General features: G+C 46.0%; 1 protein-coding gene, 8 non-coding genes and 1 pseudogene across 8 annotated transcripts; all 10 read left to right on the top strand.

Annotated features, from left to right (window-relative positions):
• LOC143768002 (uncharacterized) overlaps window positions 1-15,479 on the top strand; it is a 579,067-nt gene that overhangs the window by 419,317 nt on the left and 144,271 nt on the right.
• LOC143770755 (U2 spliceosomal RNA) lies at window positions 5,392-5,563 on the top strand (annotated as a pseudogene).
• Window positions 6,553-6,746, top strand: LOC143771121 (U2 spliceosomal RNA). Its single transcript, XR_013215013.1, has one exon. It is a non-coding gene; the product is annotated as a U2 spliceosomal RNA (small nuclear RNA).
• LOC143771122 (U2 spliceosomal RNA) lies at window positions 7,735-7,928 on the top strand. Its single transcript, XR_013215014.1, has one exon. It is a non-coding gene; the product is annotated as a U2 spliceosomal RNA (small nuclear RNA).
• On the top strand, window positions 8,918-9,111 carry LOC143771123 (U2 spliceosomal RNA). The gene has a single exon (XR_013215015.1). It is a non-coding gene; the product is annotated as a U2 spliceosomal RNA (small nuclear RNA).
• On the top strand, window positions 10,097-10,290 carry LOC143771124 (U2 spliceosomal RNA). Its single transcript, XR_013215016.1, has one exon. It is a non-coding gene; the product is annotated as a U2 spliceosomal RNA (small nuclear RNA).
• Window positions 11,280-11,473, top strand: LOC143771125 (U2 spliceosomal RNA). The gene has a single exon (XR_013215017.1). It is a non-coding gene; the product is annotated as a U2 spliceosomal RNA (small nuclear RNA).
• LOC143771126 (U2 spliceosomal RNA) lies at window positions 12,464-12,657 on the top strand. Its single transcript, XR_013215018.1, has one exon. It is a non-coding gene; the product is annotated as a U2 spliceosomal RNA (small nuclear RNA).
• Window positions 13,643-13,836, top strand: LOC143771127 (U2 spliceosomal RNA). Its single transcript, XR_013215019.1, has one exon. It is a non-coding gene; the product is annotated as a U2 spliceosomal RNA (small nuclear RNA).
• On the top strand, window positions 14,826-15,019 carry LOC143771083 (U2 spliceosomal RNA). The gene has a single exon (XR_013214979.1). It is a non-coding gene; the product is annotated as a U2 spliceosomal RNA (small nuclear RNA).

Genomic DNA, 15,479 nt, shown 5'->3' on the forward strand with positions numbered 1-15,479 from the left:
GGGGGGATTGTCTCACTTATGGTGGGACTTCACCCCCCTGCTGCTATTAGAGAGCTGGATTAGTCCCCAGGCAACGAGGTGCGATCCCCCGGCGAAAGGCCGAGCCCGTCGTGACGGTAAGCCTGAGCCAAGCCTGCTGCGATGCCATGTGAGTGGCAATTTTCATCTGGCGCCGGCCAGATAAGGAACTCGATTAAGGTCGAGGTTCCGGTAACACATGTCGGTTATGATAACCCTCGAGAGTTCTACGTACAGATTCTGAGGAATCTATTGGGAGTAAAGGAGAGCGACATCTACTGCCTGCAGGAGAAGGGGCAGAACTCGTATGTCTTAACTCTGGCAACCAAGATTGCCTGCCAAAACCTTTACGAGCGAGTTAAGGGCGAGCGTTTCAACAAGCTGTTGGAAGGAGTGGTTTTCACTGCTCTGTATGGCGAGCTTGACGTACCCCTCGTGGTACATATGTTCAATCCTCATGTGGCCCGAGAGGATATTGAACTGTTCCTGAACAGATATTGCACGTCTGTCAGGTTCACGGGGAACGTCAAAGGGAGAAGCGGTTTCTGGAACGGGAAACGACGTTTTATGGTACGTTTCAGACCTGACCCTATGGGTGTAGAAGGCCTTATGCACCCCCCCTCCACAGTGGTGCTGGGGAGAGACCATGGCTATCTGTTTTACAATGGGCAGCCGTTCAGATGTCGAAAGTGTGGCGATTTCGGTCACATGCAGAGTGACTGTAAAAATGAGCGGATGAGTCAGTGCCACAATTGTGGTAAATGGGGTCATGCCTCAAAGGACTGCAAAAACGAAAAGACCTGCAGTAGTTGCGGACAGGCTGATCACCTGTTTAGCAATTGTCCACTGCGGACAAGGTCTCATGGTGGCTCTAGGGCATCTGCGGCTAGTTCCGCGGGGGTCCCTGCTGATGCCAGCAGAGCAAGCTCAGTAGTCGCCGGTGTGAGCTTTGCGGACATCACTGCGGGTCATATGCGGTTTGACTCAGTTGAAGCTCGGACGGTACCCAAGTCTAATGACTCGGCTCCCACAGCCGTAGTGGTACCCGTGCCTACTCCTGCAGGTGTCCAGGTTCCGCCTGGCGGGGAGGGGGCACTTCCTCAGAGATATGAGAAAGATCAAAAAAAGAGGCGTGTATCCAGAGCGGTTGGTGCCATTCCTGATGCCCATCCAGAGGTCCCTGCTGATGACCATACTGACGGTAGATTGGATGCCTGCCCTGAAACCTGTCCGGAGGCCCAACCTGATGCCAATCCAGAGGGACGTCCTGATGCCTGTTTGAAGGATGGAGGCCATGAATCAACTGCTGATCCTGGAGCCGGACCTGCTGGTCACCCTGTTCCTGGGGATACATCTGGCCCTGATGGGGGTATGGACATTCCACAAGCTGCAGAGCCTGGAGAGAACCTTGCGGACCAGATGGATGTCAGTGTCAGTGGTAAGAGGAGCCGTGAGGAGACTCGGGAGGAGGAGTGCCATCCTGAGTCATCCCGTAAAATCTTTCTGGCTGTTTCCTCACAGAGTATTCTCAGCCCAGAAGGGACTAATCAGATAGAGGAATACACAGACTCCGATGATACTGCCAGTTTACTGACTGTGGCCACTTTATCACCTGCAATATCACAGTTTAATGAGTCTGATTCGGAGAGCCAAGAATCGTAAAAAAGACTTAACATGGCAGACATCCGTATTGCCTCACTGAATGTGAGAAGCCTAAAGAGCCCAACTAGGAGGGCTGCTTTGTTTGCATGGCTAATGACTTTGAGTTTTGAGGTCTTTTTCCTGCAGGAGTGTGGTATTGATCATGCACTATCATATCCCAACCTAATTAAAGACTGGACAGCAGGACCCTCTGTCTGGTCAGGGTCGAATGAAAATAAAGCTGCCGGGGTTGGGATTTTATTCAAAGGTCAAAATGTGAATATTTTATCTGTCACTGAAATCATTCCAGGTCGTGCCTTATTAATCCACGTTGTTTTAAATGGTTTTACATGTCGTTTTATGAATATTTATGCATCCCCAGAGAAAAATGAACGTGCCTCCCTTTTTAATGACATATCTTTGTTTTTAACAGGTCCATCTCCAATAATAGTGGGAGGGGATTTTAATTGTGTCATGTTGGGAGAGGGGCGGAGTGGTGGTGATGGTGTTGGAAGAACAGACAAAACGTCTAGTCTGTTAAAACACCTATTGACAGACCTTAAATTATTAGATGTATGGAGGAAGTCCCACCCTTCTGACCCAGGATACACGTGGAAGGGTAGAGGGCTGTCTTCCCGTATTGATTTTATTTTCTGTTCTAATGATGTTTTTAAATCCAGTAACGCAGGGCTGATGGAAAACATCTTTTCTGACCATGTATTACTACATACCAACCTGCAGGTTCCTGGGGATGCTAATGTAGGTAAAGGTATGTGGAAACTGAATACACTCCTTCTAGAAGATGAGTTGGTAAGGGCAGACTTTATAGCCAAATATAAAATATGGAGGGGGCGGAAACACCCAAAACAGAGTATGCTGGGGTGGTGGGAGTGTGTTAAAACTCGTATAAAAGAGTTTTTTATCAAAGTTGGCAAAAGAAAGGCACGTGAAAAAAGGAAATGTTTTAGAGATTTTAATGTCAGGCTGCAGACTCTCCATAGGCTTAAGAAGTGGGGAGTGCCTGGGGTGGATGGCGAGATGGCAAAAATTCAAATTGAAATCCATAAATTCCTGGAATGTAAGGGGAAAGAGGTAATTTTTAATGCTCGTGTAAAATATTTAGAAGAGGGTGAGTCATGCTCAAGGTTTTTCTTTAAAAAAGTCAATGACAAAAAACAAGTGATTGTGGAATTGGAAGGAGAGACTTCCACTGGGGGTATTTTAGAGAAAACCTTTAATTTTTATGATGATCTTTTTAGTAAAAAAAATATTGACGAGACCTCTTTTAATGGAAATCTTAATGTTTTATCTCAGTTTTTAAATAAGGAGGACCAGGAGTTTTTAGAAAGCGATGTTTCAACATCTGAAGTTGAAACTGCCTTAAAGAGCTTTGCTAACGGCAAGGCTCCTGGATCAGACGGCCTCCCTATTGAATTTTATATTTGTTTTTGGGATATTATTAAAAATGATTTCTTACAGGTGGTTAGTGAAGCCTTTATGGCCGACTCTTTACCGTACTCATGGCGAAAAAGCATAATCACCCTCATTTTCAAAAAAGGCGATAGAACAAAACTGGAAAATTGGAGGCCCATTTCACTATTGAATATAGACTATAAAATCCTTGCAAAAATTATCTCTGGCAGATTAAAGATGGTTATTAAAAATGTGATCCATCCTGATCAGGTGTGCGGTATCCCCGGGAGATCAATCTGGGAGCACCTTAACTTAATTCGGGATCTGATCTGGTATCAAAAGGACAGAAAACAACCATTAGCGATTTTATCTTTGGATTTTATGAAGGCCTTTGATAGGGTCTCCCACTTTTATCTTTTTAAAGTTTTAGAAAGGATGGGGTTCCCTAAGTCTTTTATCCAGAAAATATCGCTTTTATACAAACAGTCATGTGCACAGGTTTTAATTAATGGGTTTTTAACTAAAGAGGTGGTGCTTCAGTCCGGAGTAAAACAAGGCTGTCCCATGTCCCCACTTTTATTTATCTGTTCCATTGAGCCACTGTTGTGCCTGCTGCGTCAGGACAAGGTGGTCAGGGGGATCTTTATTCCAGGTGGGGGTGGGCAGCAAGTTAAGGCTCTGGGCTATATGGATGATATATCAGTGTATGGTACCAGCTCAGCATCCATTAATAGAGCAATTTTAATTACGGAAATTTTTAGTGCGGGTTCTGGTTTTAAGCTAAATATTAACAAATGTGACTGTTTGATAATGGGCCAATGGGAATCAGACCCCCCCCGGGTCCTAACACAAACAGTTGGAATCAAGATTCTGGGTATCTTGTTCAACCAGGATAATGATGGTAAAGAAAACTGGGACCTGGTACTCAATAAATTGAACCAAAAAATTTCCCTGTGGCAAATCCGCAAGTTATCAATGGAGGGTAAGATTCTAGTGATTAAAATGGTATTACTTCCCATCATTTTGTATGCTGCTATGGTCTTCCCTCCAAACCCCCTCTACTTAAAGGCGCTTATGAAACCACTGTTTTATTTTCTATGGGGTTCCAAAATGGAGAAATTAAGGAGGGTGGTGGTTTGTAAAAGTAAGAAGAACGGTGGCAAGGCTTTTCCCAACCTGAAACTATTTATTTTTATCAAGTTCTTTGTTTTTTGTTATAAAAACTTGAACAATGTTGGGGCTTTCTCGTGCTTCCTGAGATACGCTACAGGATTCACTTTTAGGAAGCTAAATTTTAGCATGAATACTAACTGCCCTTTCCTTTTATCACCCCCCGAACAATACAGGGTCTTGGAAAGCACCATTTCCGAGTATGATTTAGTTCATGTTGACCGTCAGTTCCTTCTTGACCAGCGGAAGTTAACCATTATCTGTAAGGGTCACGAGGAGATGGAGGACGTGTCCAATTTTTCCATCTCCAGATGCAGGCTAGTATGGAATAATGTTGCCTGTCCAGCCCTTAGTAACTCCCAAAAGGATCTGGCTTGGCAGGTAGTTCATCAGTGCCTCCCAACAAGGGCTTTTCAGCATCATAGGGGTTTGGTGGCCAGTGCCAGATGCCCTAGAGACAGGTGTGCGCCAGAGGAGTCTGTGTTTCATTTATTCTGGGACTGCTCCTATGCTCAGGAGCTCTGGCAAACAGTGGGTACCCTCCTAAAATGGATATGTGGGGTACAGTCCCTAACCTGTGACACAATAATATACGGTATTATTAACTGCCCTACCATGAAACAAGCTCGGGTGGCATGGCTAATGATTAACTGTTTCAAAGAATCAATATGGAAAGTGCGAAACATACTTCTGTTTAAACGTGATGTTATTTCTGTAAATGACTGTATTGGACTGGCACTGTGTGAGATGTATACATACTACCTGCATGACTGTAAAAAAATGGGAGTTAAAGAAGCAAAACGGTTATGGTGTTTACAAATCTGGAACATGTATTTACATATGTAAAGTATATGCTTATTAGTTGTATTTATTTGTGTTCTTAATTTTTTATCAGATTGTTTTAAGCCATGTTTTATTCAAGTGTGAATTTTATTTTACTTGGATTACTTTTAACAACAATGGTTTTAAAATCTGAAGAATTGCAAATGGGTCTCAGCAAGATAAAAGAACACAGTTTTATATGCATATGTATTGTACTGTTTTTATATTTTTACCCTGTTTTATAATCAGATTTGTATTTGTTTTTATGTCATATTTTATTCAAGTCTTTGATTTGTTTGGATTTATGATGTATGTCTGATTTTAATAAACCCTATTTGAAAAGTGATCTGTTCTTGTCAGTTTAATATCTGATACGTCCCCTATGTGGGGACCACATATTAAATGGCTTTTTGGAACCGGGAGATGGACTAGGAGCTTGCTCTGTCCACTCCACGCATTGACCCGTTCTTGCAGACTTTCCGGGAACAGTGCACATCTTCTCTGATCCGGTTTCTAAAAACAGAATGAATTGAAATCAGCACGAGCAAGTTGTCCTTTAACCCTTTATGGGAATTTGTTTCAGGGTCAAAAAAGCACATTTCTCATGCCAAATGTAACGTTTTGCTTGATTTCTCCTGGCCAATTGCAACATTTTGTGTGCCGTGCCGTGCCGTGCCGTGCCGTGCCGTGCCTTGCTTTCACCTAGGTATGTCAAGCATTGTATTGCATCCAATATGCAAGCAATCAATCAATCAATTAATCAATCAGTCTTTGTAGGTTGCAACAGGTGTGTGAAGATGTAGGTAGGCCTGAATTAGGCCTTTGTTACAGTGTTGATAATATATTGTGCCATCTACAAAATTAGGCGCCTGCCTGCCTGCCTGCCTGCCTGCCTGCCTGCTGTCAGCACTTGGTATTTAAATTGAAGTATCCAATGAGTACTTCTGCCATACATAGCACATTTGTGACCACCGCATGCATGAATTCTTTTGGAAAGCATTGTTTCCCTTTTGTGGACCAGACCACCGACTTTCAAATGCGGTGTAGATATGATATGTATTTGAAAAAAAAGGAAAACTGGTGTCTGTGCTGCTCTCGAATCTGCTTGTCTTGTCCATCTGCACCTGTGTGAGGAGGAGGAGTATTCTAATGCCTTTGACCAACCTGGTGCGCTGCCTGCAGTGGATAGAATCTTAGCACGGAACCTTCACGTGCAGTCACAATGGGAGTGGTGGGTGTGTCAAAGTAGGCGGAGTTATGCAGATTCAAAGCGCGTTGTGCGCAGCGTGAACGATCACACACAGAGACACACACACAGACACACACCCACCTACCCCCCCCCCCCCCACACAGCCACACCAGAGCTGTCATTGGGAATACACCCAGAGTTTCTGAAAATGTCTTCCCTGCGGCAATCTTTGGCTATGTCTCCACCATGGGTGTCGGTTGTAGGCCTTGGTGCGGCCCATGCGGCAAAGCATTTCCAGTATCGCTTCTCGGCCTCCTCACGGCTAAGATGTAGTGTAGTATCTGTTCTTGTCAGTTTAATATCTGATACGTCCCCTATGTGGGGACCACATATTAAATGGCTTTTTGGAACCGGGAGATGGACTAGGAGCTTGCTCTGTCCACTCCACGCATTGACCCGTTCTTGCAGACTTTCCGGGAACAGTGCACATCTTCTCTGATCCGGTTTCTAAAAACAGAATGAATTGAAATCAGCACGAGCAAGTTGTCCTTTAACCCTTTATGGGAATTTGTTTCAGGGTCAAAAAAGCACATTTCTCATGCCAAATGTAACGTTTTGCTTGATTTCTCCTGGCCAATTGCAACATTTTGTGTGCCGTGCCGTGCCGTGCCGTGCCGTGCCGTGCCTTGCTTTCACCTAGGTATGTCAAGCATTGTATTGCATCCAATATGCAAGCAATCAATCAATCAATTAATCAATCAGTCTTTGTAGGTTGCAACAGGTGTGTGAAGATGTAGGTAGGCCTGAATTAGGCCTTTGTTACAGTGTTGATAATATATTGTGCCATCTACAAAATTAGGCGCCTGCCTGCCTGCCTGCCTGCCTGCCTGCCTGCTGTCAGCACTTGGTATTTAAATTGAAGTATCCAATGAGTACTTCTGCCATACATAGCACATTTGTGACCACCGCATGCATGAATTCTTTTGGAAAGCATTGTTTCCCTTTTGTGGACCAGACCACCGACTTTCAAATGCGGTGTAGATATGATATGTATTTGAAAAAAAAGGAAAACTGGTGTCTGTGCTGCTCTCGAATCTGCTTGTCTTGTCCATCTGCACCTGTGTGAGGAGGAGGAGTATTCTAATGCCTTTGACCAACCTGGTGCGCTGCCTGCAGTGGATAGAATCTTAGCACGGAACCTTCACGTGCAGTCACAATGGGAGTGGTGGGTGTGTCAAAGTAGGCGGAGTTATGCAGATTCAAAGCGCGTTGTGCGCAGCGTGAACGATCACACACAGAGACACACACACAGACACACACCCACCTACCCCCCCCCCCCCACACAGCCACACCAGAGCTGTCATTGGGAATACACCCAGAGTTTCTGAAAATGTCTTCCCTGCGGCAATCTTTGGCTATGTCTCCACCATGGGTGTCGGTTGTAGGCCTTGGTGCGGCCCATGCGGCAAAGCATTTCCAGTATCGCTTCTCGGCCTCCTCACGGCTAAGATGTAGTGTAGTATCTGTTCTTGTCAGTTTAATATCTGATACGTCCCCTATGTGGGGACCACATATTAAATGGCTTTTTGGAACCGGGAGATGGACTAGGAGCTTGCTCTGTCCACTCCACGCATTGACCCGTTCTTGCAGACTTTCCGGGAACAGTGCACATCTTCTCTGATCCGGTTTCTAAAAACAGAATGAATTGAAATCAGCACGAGCAAGTTGTCCTTTAACCCTTTATGGGAATTTGTTTCAGGGTCAAAAAAGCACATTTCTCATGCCAAATGTAACGTTTTGCTTGATTTCTCCTGGCCAATTGCAACATTTTGTGTGCCGTGCCGTGCCGTGCCGTGCCGTGCCGTGCCTTGCTTTCACCTAGGTATGTCAAGCATTGTATTGCATCCAATATGCAAGCAATCAATCAATCAATTAATCAATCAGTCTTTGTAGGTTGCAACAGGTGTGTGAAGATGTAGGTAGGCCTGAATTAGGCCTTTGTTACAGTGTTGATAATATATTGTGCCATCTACAAAATTAGGCGCCTGCCTGCCTGCCTGCCTGCCTGCCTGCCTACTGTCAGCACTTGGTATTTAAATTGAAGTATCCAATGAGTACTTCTGCCATACATAGCACATTTGTGACCACCGCATGCATGAATTCTTTTGGAAAGCATTGTTTCCCTTTTGTGGACCAGACCACCGACTTTCAAATGCGGTGTAGATATGATATGTATTTGAAAAAAAAGGAAAACTGGTGTCTGTGCTGCTCTCGAATCTGCTTGTCTTGTCCATCTGCACCTGTGTGAGGAGGAGGAGTATTCTAATGCCTTTGACCAACCTGGTGCGCTGCCTGCAGTGGATAGAATCTTAGCACGGAACCTTCACGTGCAGTCACAATGGGAGTGGTGGGTGTGTCAAAGTAGGCGGAGTTATGCAGATTCAAAGCGCGTTGTGCGCAGCGTGAACGATCACACACAGAGACACACACACAGACACACACCCACCTACCCCCCCCCCCCCCACACAGCCACACCAGAGCTGTCATTGGGAATACACCCAGAGTTTCTGAAAATGTCTTCCCTGCGGCAATCTTTGGCTATGTCTCCACCATGGGTGTCGGTTGTAGGCCTTGGTGCGGCCCATGCGGCAAAGCATTTCCAGTATCGCTTCTCGGCCTCCTCACGGCTAAGATGTAGTGTAGTATCTGTTCTTGTCAGTTTAATATCTGATACGTCCCCTATGTGGGGACCACATATTAAATGGCTTTTTGGAACCGGGAGATGGACTAGGAGCTTGCTCTGTCCACTCCACGCATTGACCCGTTCTTGCAGACTTTCCGGGAACAGTGCACATCTTCTCTGATCCGGTTTCTAAAAACAGAATGAATTGAAATCAGCACGAGCAAGTTGTCCTTTAACCCTTTATGGGAATTTGTTTCAGGGTCAAAAAAGCACATTTCTCATGCCAAATGTAACGTTTTGCTTGATTTCTCCTGGCCAATTGCAACATTTTGTGTGCCGTGCCGTGCCGTGCCGTGCCGTGCCGTGCCTTGCTTTCACCTAGGTATGTCAAGCATTGTATTGCATCCAATATGCAAGCAATCAATCAATCAATTAATCAATCAGTCTTTGTAGGTTGCAACAGGTGTGTGAAGATGTAGGTAGGCCTGAATTAGGCCTTTGTTACAGTGTTGATAATATATTGTGCCATCTACAAAATTAGGCGCCTGCCTGCCTGCCTGCCTGCCTGCCTGCTGTCAGCACTTGGTATTTAAATTGAAGTATCCAATGAGTACTTCTGCCATACATAGCACATTTGTGACCACCGCATGCATGAATTCTTTTGGAAAGCATTGTTTCCCTTTTGTGGACCAGACCACCGACTTTCAAATGCGGTGTAGATATGATATGTATTTGAAAAAAAAGGAAAACTGGTGTCTGTGCTGCTCTCGAATCTGCTTGTCTTGTCCATCTGCACCTGTGTGAGGAGGAGGAGTATTCTAATGCCTTTGACCAACCTGGTGCGCTGCCTGCAGTGGATAGAATCTTAGCACGGAACCTTCACGTGCAGTCACAATGGGAGTGGTGGGTGTGTCAAAGTAGGCGGAGTTATGCAGATTCAAAGCGCGTTGTGCGCAGCGTGAACGATCACACACAGAGACACACACACAGACACACACCCACCTACCCCCCCCCCCCCCACACAGCCACACCAGAGCTGTCATTGGGAATACACCCAGAGTTTCTGAAAATGTCTTCCCTGCGGCAATCTTTGGCTATGTCTCCACCATGGGTGTCGGTTGTAGGCCTTGGTGCGGCCCATGCGGCAAAGCATTTCCAGTATCGCTTCTCGGCCTCCTCACGGCTAAGATGTAGTGTAGTATCTGTTCTTGTCAGTTTAATATCTGATACGTCCCCTATGTGGGGACCACATATTAAATGGCTTTTTGGAACCGGGAGATGGACTAGGAGCTTGCTCTGTCCACTCCACGCATTGACCCGTTCTTGCAGACTTTCCGGGAACAGTGCACATCTTCTCTGATCCGGTTTCTAAAAACAGAATGAATTGAAATCAGCACGAGCAAGTTGTCCTTTAACCCTTTATGGGAATTTGTTTCAGGGTCAAAAAAGCACATTTCTCATGCCAAATGTAACGTTTTGCTTGATTTCTCCTGGCCAATTGCAACATTTTGTGTGCCGTGCCGTGCCGTGCCGTGCCGTGCCGTGCCTTGCTTTCACCTAGGTATGTCAAGCATTGTATTGCATCCAATATGCAAGCAATCAATCAATCAATTAATCAATCAGTCTTTGTAGGTTGCAACAGGTGTGTGAAGATGTAGGTAGGCCTGAATTAGGCCTTTGTTACAGTGTTGATAATATATTGTGCCATCTACAAAATTAGGCGCCTGCCTGCCTGCCTGCCTGCCTGCCTGCCTGCTGTCAGCACTTGGTATTTAAATTGAAGTATCCAATGAGTACTTCTGCCATACATAGCACATTTGTGACCACCGCATGCATGAATTCTTTTGGAAAGCATTGTTTCCCTTTTGTGGACCAGACCACCGACTTTCAAATGCGGTGTAGATATGATATGTATTTGAAAAAAAAGGAAAACTGGTGTCTGTGCTGCTCTCGAATCTGCTTGTCTTGTCCATCTGCACCTGTGTGAGGAGGAGGAGTATTCTAATGCCTTTGACCAACCTGGTGCGCTGCCTGCAGTGGATAGAATCTTAGCACGGAACCTTCACGTGCAGTCACAATGGGAGTGGTGGGTGTGTCAAAGTAGGCGGAGTTATGCAGATTCAAAGCGCGTTGTGCGCAGCGTGAACGATCACACACAGAGACACACACACAGACACACACCCACCTACCCCCCCCCCCCCCACACAGCCACACCAGAGCTGTCATTGGGAATACACCCAGAGTTTCTGAAAATGTCTTCCCTGCGGCAATCTTTGGCTATGTCTCCACCATGGGTGTCGGTTGTAGGCCTTGGTGCGGCCCATGCGGCAAAGCATTTCCAGTATCGCTTCTCGGCCTCCTCACGGCTAAGATGTAGTGTAGTATCTGTTCTTGTCAGTTTAATATCTGATACGTCCCCTATGTGGGGACCACATATTAAATGGCTTTTTGGAACCGGGAGATGGACTAGGAGCTTGCTCTGTCCACTCCACGCATTGACCCGTTCTTGCAGACTTTCCGGGAACAGTGCACATCTTCTCTGATCCGGTTTCTAAAAACAGAATGAATTGAAATCAGCACGAGCAAGTTGTCCTTTAACCCTTTATGGGAATTTGTTTCAGGGTCAAAAAAGCACATTTCTCATGCCAAATGTAACGTTTTGCTTGATTTCTCCTGGCCAATTGCAACATTTTGTGTGCCGTGCCGTGCCGTGCCGTGCCGTGCCGTGCCTTGCTTTCACCTAGGTATGTCAAGCATTGTATTGCATCCAATATGCAAGCAATCAATCAATCAATTAATCAATCAGTCTTTGTAGGTTGCAACAGGTGTGTGAAGATGTAGGTAGGCCTGAATTAGGCCTTTGTTACAGTGTTGATAATATATTGTGCCATCTACAAAATTAGGCGCCTGCCTGCCTGCCTGCCTGCCTGCCTGCCTGCTGTCAGCACTTGGTATTTAAATTGAAGTATCCAATGAGTACTTCTGCCATACATAGCACATTTGTGACCACCGCATGCATGAATTCTTTTGGAAAGCATTGTTTCCCTTTTGTGGACCAGACCACCGACTTTCAAATGCGGTGTAGATATGATATGTATTTGAAAAAAAAGGAAAACTGGTGTCTGTGCTGCTCTCGAATCTGCTTGTCTTGTCCATCTGCACCTGTGTGAGGAGGAGGAGTATTCTAATGCCTTTGACCAACCTGGTGCGCTGCCTGCAGTGGATAGAATCTTAGCACGGAACCTTCACGTGCAGTCACAATGGGAGTGGTGGGTGTGTCAAAGTAGGCGGAGTTATGCAGATTCAAAGCGCGTTGTGCGCAGCGTGAACGATCACACACAGAGACACACACACAGACACACACCCACCTACCCCCCCCCCCCCCCACACAGCCACACCAGAGCTGTCATTGGGAATACACCCAGAGTTTCTGAAAATGTCTTCCCTGCGGCAATCTTTGGCTATGTCTCCACCATGGGTGTCGGTTGTAGGCCTTGGTGCGGCCCATGCGGCAAAGCATTTCCAGTATCGCTTCTCGGCCTCCTCACGGCTAAGATGTAGTGTAGTATCTGTTCTTGTCAGTTTAATATCTGATACGTCCCCTATGTGGGGACCACATATTAAATGGCTTTTTGGAACCGGGAGATGGACTAGGAGCTTGCTCTGTCCACTCCACGCATTGACCCGTTCTTGCAGACTTTCCGGGAACAGTGCACATCTTCTCTGATCCGGTTTCTAAAAACAGAATGAATTGAAATCAGCACGAGCAAGTTGTCCTTTAACCCTTTATGGGAATTTGTTTCAGGGTCAAAAAAGCACATTTCTCATGCCAAATGTAACGTTTTGCTTGATTTCTCCTGGCCAATTGCAACATTTTGTGTGCCGTGCCGTGCCGTGCCGTGCCGTGCCGTGCCTTGCTTTCACCTAGGTATGTCAAGCATTGTATTGCATCCAATATGCAAGCAATCAATCAATCAATTAATCAATCAGTCTTTGTAGGTTGCAACAGGTGTGTGAAGATGTAGGTAGGCCTGAATTAGGCCTTTGTTACAGTGTTGATAATATATTGTGCCATCTACAAAATTAGGCGCCTGCCTGCCTGCCTGCCTGCCTGCCTGCTGTCAGCACTTGGTATTTAAATTGAAGTATCCAATGAGTACTTCTGCCATACATAGCACATTTGTGACCACCGCATGCATGAATTCTTTTGGAAAGCATTGTTTCCCTTTTGTGGACCAGACCACCGACTTTCAAATGCGGTGTAGATATGATATGTATTTGAAAAAAAAGGAAAACTGGTGTCTGTGCTGCTCTCGAATCTGCTTGTCTTGTCCATCTGCACCTGTGTGAGGAGGAGGAGTATTCTAATGCCTTTGACCAACCTGGTGCGCTGCCTGCAGTGGATAGAATCTTAGCACGGAACCTTCACGTGCAGTCACAATGGGAGTGGTGGGTGTGTCAAAGTAGGCGGAGTTATGCAGATTCAAAGCGCGTTGTGCGCAGCGTGAACGATCACACACAGAGACACACACACAGACACACACCCACCTACCCCCCCCCCCCCCACACAGCCACACCAGAGCTGTCATTGGGAATACACCCAGAGTTTCTGAAAATGTCTTCCCTGCGGCAATCTTTGGCTATGTCTCCACCATGGGTGTCGGTTGTAGGCCTTGGTGCGGCCCATGCGGCAAAGCATTTCCAGTATCGCTTCTCGGCCTCCTCACGGCTAAGATGTAGTGTAGTATCTGTTCTTGTCAGTTTAATATCTGATACGTCCCCTATGTGGGGACCACATATTAAATGGCTTTTTGGAACCGGGAGATGGACTAGGAGCTTGCTCTGTCCACTCCACGCATTGACCCGTTCTTGCAGACTTTCCGGGAACAGTGCACATCTTCTCTGATCCGGTTTCTAAAAACAGAATGAATTGAAATCAGCACGAGCAAGTTGTCCTTTAACCCTTTATGGGAATTTGTTTCAGGGTCAAAAAAGCACATTTCTCATGCCAAATGTAACGTTTTGCTTGATTTCTCCTGGCCAATTGCAACATTTTGTGTGCCGTGCCGTGCCGTGCCGTGCCGTGCCGTGCCTTGCTTTCACCTAGGTATGTCAAGCATTGTATTGCATCCAATATGCAAGCAATCAATCAATCAATTAATCAATCAGTCTTTGTAGGTTGCAACAGGTGTGTGAAGATGTAGGTAGGCCTGAATTAGGCCTTTGTTACAGTGTTGATAATATATTGTGCCATCTACAAAATTAGGCGCCTGCCTGCCTGCCTGCCTGCCTGCCTGCCTGCTGTCAGCACTTGGTATTTAAATTGAAGTATCCAATGAGTACTTCTGCCATACATAGCACATTTGTGACCACCGCATGCATGAATTCTTTTGGAAAGCATTGTTTCCCTTTTGTGGACCAGACCACCGACTTTCAAATGCGGTGTAGATATGATATGTATTTGAAAAAAAAGGAAAACTGGTGTCTGTGCTGCTCTCGAATCTGCTTGTCTTGTCCATCTGCACCTGTGTGAGGAGGAGGAGTATTCTAATGCCTTTGACCAACCTGGTGCGCTGCCTGCAGTGGATAGAATCTTAGCACGGAACCTTCACGTGCAGTCACAATGGGAGTGGTGGGTGTGTCAAAGTAGGCGGAGTTATGCAGATTCAAAGCGCGTTGTGCGCAGCGTGAACGATCACACACAGAGACACACACACAGACACACACCCACCTACCCCCCCCCCCCCCACACAGCCACACCAGAGCTGTCATTGGGAATACACCCAGAGTTTCTGAAAATGTCTTCCCTGCGGCAATCTTTGGCTATGTCTCCACCATGGGTGTCGGTTGTAGGCCTTGGTGCGGCCCATGCGGCAAAGCATTTCCAGTATCGCTTCTCGGCCTCCTCACGGCTAAGATGTAGTGTAGTATCTGTTCTTGTCAGTTTAATATCTGATACGTCCCCTATGTGGGGACCATATATTAAATGGCTTTTTGGAACGGGGAGCTGGACTTGGAGCTTGCTCTGTCCACTCCACGCATTGACCCGTTACTGCAGTATCTCCGGGACCAGTGCAAACTTTCTCTGATCCGGTTTCTAAAAACAGAATGAATTGAAATCAGCCAGCACGAGCAAGTTGTCCTTTAACCCTTTATGGGAATTCGTTTCAGGGTCAAAAAAGCACATTTCTCATGCCAAATGTAACGTTTTGCTTGATTTCTCCTGGCCAATTGCAACATTTGGTGTGCCTTGCCTGGTCTGGCCTGGCCTTGCTGCTTTCCCCTATGTATGTCACACATTGCATTGCAATCAATCAATCAATCAATCAATCAATCAATCAATCGATTTGTCTTTACTGGTTGCTGCAACAGGTGTGCTAAGATGTAGGCCTGTATTAGGCCTGCCTTTGTAACAGTGTTGCAAATAGACTGTGCCATCTACCAAATTAGGCCCCTGCTGCTGTCAGTACTTGGTGGCGTTTCAATTGAAGTATCCAAGGAGTAGTTCTGCCATACCTACCTACTGCATTTTTGTGACCGACC

Source organism: Ranitomeya variabilis, chromosome 4 (assembly GCF_051348905.1).
Source record: "Ranitomeya variabilis isolate aRanVar5 chromosome 4, aRanVar5.hap1, whole genome shotgun sequence".
Classification (NCBI taxonomy): Eukaryota; Metazoa; Chordata; class Amphibia; order Anura; family Dendrobatidae; genus Ranitomeya; species Ranitomeya variabilis.